Source organism: Oncorhynchus kisutch, linkage group LG13 (genome assembly GCF_002021735.2).
Source record: "Oncorhynchus kisutch isolate 150728-3 linkage group LG13, Okis_V2, whole genome shotgun sequence".
Lineage (NCBI taxonomy): Eukaryota > Metazoa > Chordata > Actinopteri > Salmoniformes > Salmonidae > Oncorhynchus > Oncorhynchus kisutch.
In genome coordinates, this window is record NC_034186.2 from 61,365,386 (window position 1) to 61,372,950 (window position 7,565).

Sequence of the window (7,565 nt, forward strand, 5' to 3'; positions counted from 1 at the left end):
TGCTATTCAACTGAGACTATTGGATTTTGCCAGTGCACACACTCAGCTCGGCATTTCAGCAGCCTTTTAAACACAATTTATCAACGGAGACTTAAAATACAAATATATATAATAATTGGCGTGAGTGCGCAGGCGTATGCTTATTTTCCACTGTCAAATGTTTCATGCATTTCCCTGAAGAGATTGATGCTTTGGCCAAATGGTTGAATAAATCAAGTGAAATATAAATCATGGGTTTTAAGCACTGTGCTCAAACTCCGATTCGGTCCATGGGCCACATAACAGTTGGATGAGAGGGAGATTTAAAGTAAAGTAGTGTTTTAATGCTTTAGAAACAACATGTTTTTGGTTAATTGTTTGTTCAGATAAAGAAACAAACAGCAGAGAGGGGGCGGGGTGTGAGAGACTTTGGGATGCAGTGATGAATGCATGAGGGCCCAGAGTACTGACGGTGGGGGTCCCACACATTCTTTCACAAGCTACCAGCTCTCACAGTCTCAGGTCAGAATTAGGCTACACGTTCAACCATGTTTGTCAAACGAGAAATTTCGAAGTTCTTCCAAAAGTGAAATTTCAAGGGTAAGTTTAGATATTAACTGGATTTTTACAGTTAGGGTTAAGTTTAGGCATTAACTCTGGATTTTTACAGTTAGGGTTAAGTTTAGATATTAACTGGATTTTTACAGTTAGGGTTAAGTTTAGGCATTAACTCTGGATTTTTACAGTTAGGGTTAAGTTTAGGCATTAACTCTGGATTTTTACAGTTAGGGTTAAGTTTAGGCATTAACTCTGGATTTTTACAGTTAGGGTTAAGTTTAGGCATTAACTCTGGATTTTTACAGTTAGGGTTAAGTTTAGGCATTAACTCTGGATTTTTACAGTTAGGGTTAAGTTTAGGCATTAACTCTGGATTTTTACAGTTAGGGTTAAGTTTAGGCATTAACTCTGGATTTTTACAGTTAGGGTTAAGTTTAGGCATTAACTCTGGATTTTTACAGTTAGGGTTAAGTTTAGATATTAACTGGATTTTTACAGTTAGGGTTAAGTTTAGGCATTAACTCTGAATGGATAGGCTTAAAACAATAATATCAAAAACAACTTTCTATTGCTGGATTCCAACATGCAACCTTTGGAATCAGAGGCAGATGCTTGAAGCGACTTAACAGTGCTCACTGTTGCCCCTAGTGGGCGTTTTACACTTCATCTCCCAACGTTCTCAGACATGGGTGGACTTAGAATACTGTCTTGTATCACGGGTGACCTGGCTGGCCACCATGGAGGATGACCATGGAGGAAGATGGGAAGTAGCCCCGGCAGCAGGCTTTTATGTTGTGAGTGTGTGTGTGTGTGTATGTGTGTGTGTGTGTGTGTGTGTGTGTGTGTGTGTCTGTGTGTTACAAGTTAATACAAAATTGGAAAATGCTACATTTGTCAAATTAATTGTGAAAAGTAAGTCAAGTAGAAATGCAGTGTGAAACAAATTAATAATTGACTGTCCTATTTCAAATTAGACTATTCAACGTTTTCACGTAAGCAGAGTTCAGCTAAATTAAGGATGGTACTCACACATCCTACCTCTCCAACACACCTGACCTGACCTGAGAATGATCACTTTGCTTTCCTGTGAGGGCTTTGTGTGTATATGTGTGTGCTCGCGCCCTGCAGATTGCCTCAAGCAGTCTGCAGCCCCCCTGCCTACAAATAAACCTCTTTGGGGGAACAGACAGACAGTACAGTACAGTACAGTACCCTCAGACCACTCATTCTCCCCTCAATGGACTTTGTTGAGATCTTCAAATCATCTATCAGAACTATCCTTCATCAACTGTTCTCATAGTTTGCAGTCTCCATGCTTTTTAAACAAATTAGAGACAAATTAGAGACTTGTTAGTATCCTCTATGTTCTGAGTGACTGTGTATATATAACATTTTTAGATGGGGTCGATTAGGTCAGAGCGACTTGACTTTCACTACCCCTTCTACTCACGGGATAACCCCCTTTATTTGCCCTTAAGAAATGCATCCACCCGGAGCTGAATCAGCCATTTGACTATGTGCGAGTCAGGTTGATTGGTTAAATAGACCCCCCTAAACCACCTCACGCCAGATCTGTCTCTGGGCGTCATGTACTCATTTTGGGGTTAATGCCTCTTACAGCTTTCATGTCTGCTCTAACCAGGACTGTTGTTATGACAGTCTCACCAATCGGTTTAATTTTGAACACGGGGCCGTCAACAACATTGGGATTAGACATAAATCCTTACTCTCCTCTCCCCAAAAATATGACTGACCCCCCCCACTTATTATCCGGTTGCGGTGACACAGGGTTACTGGGTACAGGCAGGCAGGCACGCACACAATAACAAAACAAACAATGTAACAACTAGGCGGTTTCTCAGACACCCTGGGGCAAGACTGAGGTCATCGTAGGTCAGACTGGAAAGGTGGGAGGTTCAAAGGTCATACCTACCCATCTAACCAAAAAAGAAAAATGGAGGCTTTTGGATTTTCCCCTCTGATTCCCCTTTTCTTCAATGTTCTAGAAACACCTCCCTTCAGCTCTGTTGTTGGAATGTTCTCAGAATGTTTCTAAAGCTATTGTAGATTATACCGTTGACAAACAGACATTAGACCGTTATCTCTAACCTTTATCTAAGAAACACTGCAAGATGTTTGCTGTGTGGGTAACATATCCTGTGTCAGGTATGAACATGATAAAGTAAGATTGGAGAAGAGTTTAACAGATGACCCCAGGTCATTCAATGACCAACATCACTGTATATACTTACTAATAATATCTCATTATGGTTTCATTATTACAGCTGTGTGTCAGATAGTACTAATGAGGCCAGACAATTACCTTTTAGGCTGCTTCTCTTCTGAATTCTATACATGCCCAGTGAACACGCTCACGTGGGAGTTTGAGACAGAGGGAGAGACAGTGTGCTTGTGGGGGGCGGGGGGGTGTCTGTGTGTGTGTCTGTGTGTGCACCTACTCATAGTTGTGTGTGTGGTGTGGCATGAGGTCTTTATTAATGAACTGGAGAAGAGTCAGTGGTTATTTTTCTCATGCGGCTTACATTGTTTCCTGGATGAGAGTGCATAGTAACATGCATGGTACTTCTGGTTGTGACATGCATACGAGTCATACAATGCATATTCGGATGGACAGACACGCACAGATTTCATTTTACAGATCCATGGTCCAGATGTATTTTACAATCCACTTCCAGACCAGTTAAAACACAGACTGCCACAGCCTTCCCTTTTTCTCCATCCCTCTTTGTCCTCCTCCTCCCTCCTCCCACCTACTCCTTTTTTCCGTTGCCGTCTGAGAAGTGCTGCTATTCCTAGTGCCGGGTTGGGCTTTGGGGAACACAAGCTGACGTGCTGCTAACCAGAGCAGAACTAAACTGTTTGTGCCCCCCCTTTTAACCCCCCCCCCCCCCCCCCCCCTTCGCTTAAACCCCAAACATAGCACGTTGCACTGGCCGCCAATCATCCTAACCATCGTCCCCCTCCTCCATACGTACTGTACATAAGCTTCAGCCTCACCCGTTCCAATCACCCCCCCCCCCCCCTCCCTACCCCTCTCTCTGCACCCAGCAGCAACATTTTCCTCATCCTTCTCTCTCTCTCTCGCACGCTCTCTCTCTTCCTCCCTCCTCCGGCAGAAAAGCTTCAATAATTTGCAAGAGCGTTTGTTACTATGTACATAGCCAAGGCTAACCACCCACTCACAGGCTCCAGAAACTAAGACGGGAGTATACAAGAATGGTCTAATACACAGATGGAAACACACACACACACGCAAACGCACAACACACACACATTAACAAACTGACTTCTCTTTTTTCCCTTGTTAACCAGACATACCCTGGACCAGTTTTCCTCTCTGCATATTTACCCGTGTCAAAATAAAGCACCGCCTGGCACGTGTCAATATTTGATCGCCTCTCGTACGTCAATTCCAGTAAACCATTGAGATCAATTTAGCAACATTGGCTCCAATGAGACTGGTGGATGTTAGGCACATGAACCAGTCAGCCGAGGCCAATGACCAATATGAGAGTGAGAGTTGAGAGGGGCTGGCGACTCATGACTCCACCATTCCTAATTCTACAGACTCCACGTTGACATAGTGAGTCAGTAAATACAAGGTTCATACAAGGTAAATACGTGCTTCAACACCTGCATTGCTTGCTGTTTGGGGTTTCTGTACAGCACTTTGAGATATCAGCTGATGTACGAAGGGCTTTATAAATACATTGGATGTGATTTGATTCATGAATAAACAAGGCATGACAGTGTCATCAACAGCAAAGTAGGGCCTGTTGAAGCGTTGGCGTGGGGGGTCTGGGTAGAGAGAACAATGGAAGTAAGTTGCACACAACACACATACACTTTGACAGTATCAGACTGCATTTCTGTACTTTCATTATATCACATAGTCAAAGTGGGCCGTGGATATAGAGGACAATCCAAGCCACTGTAGCCTACTGTCGAGCCACTGAGGATTTCTTCTTGCATAATTTGAAGTTTGAGACAGTAGCAGACAAAATGGATGCAGGTAATGAGGGAGATGGAGCGAAACGGAATGTTTATGTATCCGTCGCCCAGGACGCAATGAAGCGTCGGAACGCAGGTAATAATAGCTTGTGTGTGTGTGTGTGTGTGGATAGAGAGAAAGAGAAAGAGAGAGAGCTCTATTGTCATTGTCCCCTCATGTGTTCACAGCTAATGCGTTCTCATCAAATACCCAGCAGAAAGATGACAGAACTGCAGGAATCCAAGCGGGGGCTGCCAGAGTTGCTTTGCCCATTAGAAAGCACTGAAACCTCTTGTCGACAGCACTTTTACAGCCTATGACTGGGATAATTAGCTAAGTACTGCTCAGCAATGGCTTTCACTCAATCAGTCGAGCGGAAGAACAGAATCGGAGCAATTGAAAGGAACATTTGGTAGCCCTGTGTACAACTAAAAGCACGGTAAGTGAGGCTGATTGTGTGTGTGTGTGTGTAATGTTACTTTATGCATGAGTCATCCATTGCCAGTGTTTACATTGCATCTGGACAACTGAATGGCATCTAAATGTGATTTCAGGGTAGTTCACACTGGCCTTTTTCAGTGTCATTTACAGGTCACAGTTTACTTCATAGGGGAGAAGGGAGAGATGGGCGACTGCAGTACAACGACAGACAGGTTTTTTAAAAGCTTGTTTGACCATTTCCCTCCAAAAATACAGTAAATATTGAGTAATAACTGAGAATTGTTGGGCAATACTACCGTAAGTTAATATGGTCTGATAACTGGGTTGGAGTAATTACAACAATGAGATGAGAATGCCTGTGAAGAGAGATGGATGGTGGGTGAAGGAGATGGAGAGATAAGGAGAGGTTTGCATACGTCACTCCTTTCCCCATCACCCCCTCTGGCAGTGTGAACCGCCGCCCTACTTTTACATCCTCCATCTTTAATAAACCCCTCGCTCGCATCCCCCTCAGCGCTTACAGTATGAGACATCAACCTGTCAGACAGGAGCACAACACACACACACACACACACACACACAAGCATGCACACACATGTGACCAGTATGTGCACACACACGCGCAACACTTGTATTAGCGCAAAAGCTGATGTGTGGTGAAGTCTCTGGCACAAAATGGCTGCCGTGCACCACCTACTCTAAGTGGATGCTATGTATTGGTAGTGGATGGAGTTAACCATACAGAATGTGAAGTGCTTGATGCATGGTGAAAGCGCTGTTTCAACACAGTCCATGATTATTATCATTATAGCACTAAGCCACTGTTCTCTGACACTAACCAGTGTGATAGACTGCCCATGGCGCTACTTGCTCTGGTGCTCTACAGTGAAAAAATGTCGCCATGGCAACACCCTCCGACAAAGGGCAAGGACCCTCTGTGCGTCAGATAGAGATGGAACCTACCTGTTACACAGGCACAGGCATACGCACACACACACACACTTTTGAAACACGCTGCTAAAAATAAAAAATAAACAGATGTTGCTCACACAGGCTGGCATTATTTCCTTCATCCGTCCCTACATTTGCATTGCGCTGGTAATATGTTTTCAATGGCACAGAGCATCTACTGCATCCACATAGAAAACTGGGAAATGACGCCTAGGTTTGTATGCATTATGGTAAGGAAATGTTTGGGAGGACACTTCTCTCCTCTTCCCAATAGCCTATTCATAGACCTGTTTAGGGCCTTTCAACACAAATCACTTCATATTCATGAATCTGTTTATGGATGATACTTATGCATCTGTTTATGTTTACAGACACTAAATCAAGCACATAGAGCTGGACTGTCGGTCCAAAGGGAAGGATGAAATTGATACACTATTGACATTACTAGCAAGCAAGACAGATGGGCTGAGGCTAAAAACAGTTTGAAACAATAGCAGCGTGTTTGTCTACTTCAGTTACTAAGGGTCCTTCATCTGTTGCCTCAGCAACCAAAGAGAGGAACCAGAAAGACGGGACTACAAAGAAAGCAAAGGGGAAAAAGAAATAGTAAAAAATCATGGTAAAGGTAAGATGAGGAGAATGACATAAAGGGGGGGAATCCGAGGAGAGAAAGGGACTGTGAAGTAGAGCCATGCTTCAGCTGTGAAGAGTAACGCTCATCGGTGGTGGCAGAATCGGCACAGCTGTGGGAGGGCAGAGGGAGACACTGTGCCAATTATGAAACATCTCAACTCATCCAGGGAGCAGCTCGTCTCTATCCCCGTGCCCATCAGCAGCACACTCTCTCGCTGCGTCTATCTCTACCACTCACTCAGCTGGGGAAGAGGAGGGAGAGTGTATGGGGGACAAAGGGAGGAGTGTGGATCGGGAGGTTGATCCCCTTGTCTTCTTTCCTCTGTGACCACTGATAAACACAAGGACTGGATAGGTGTCCTGTCCACCATATTGCCATACTGAACCAAAATGTAAACACAATACACAATAATTTTATAGATTTGACTGAGTTACAGTTCAGATAAGGAAATAAGGCAATTGAAATAAATTCATTAGGCCATAATCTATGGATTTCACATGACTGGGAATACTGATATGAATCTGTTGGTAACACTTTAATTTAAAAAAGGTAGGGGCGTGGATCAGAAAACCAGTCAGTATCTGGTGTGACCACAATTTGCCTCAGCGCAACATCTCTTTCGCATAGATCAGGTTGTTGATTGTGGCCTGTGAAATATTGTCCCACTCCTCTTCAATGGCTGTGCGAAGTTGCTGGATATTAGCGTAACACGCTGTCGTGCACGTCAATCCAGAGCATCCCAAACATGTTCAATGGGTGACATGTCTGGAGAGTATGCAGGCCGTGGAAGAACTGGGCCATTTTCAGCTTCCAGGAATTGTGTACAGATCATTGCGACATGGGGCTGTGCAATATCATGCTGAAACATGAGGTGATGGTGGCTGATAAATGGCACGACCATGGGCCTCAGGATCTCAGCACGTTATCTCTGTGCTTTGAAATTGCCATCGATAAAATAAAATTGTGTTTGTTGTCCGTAGCTGCCCATAC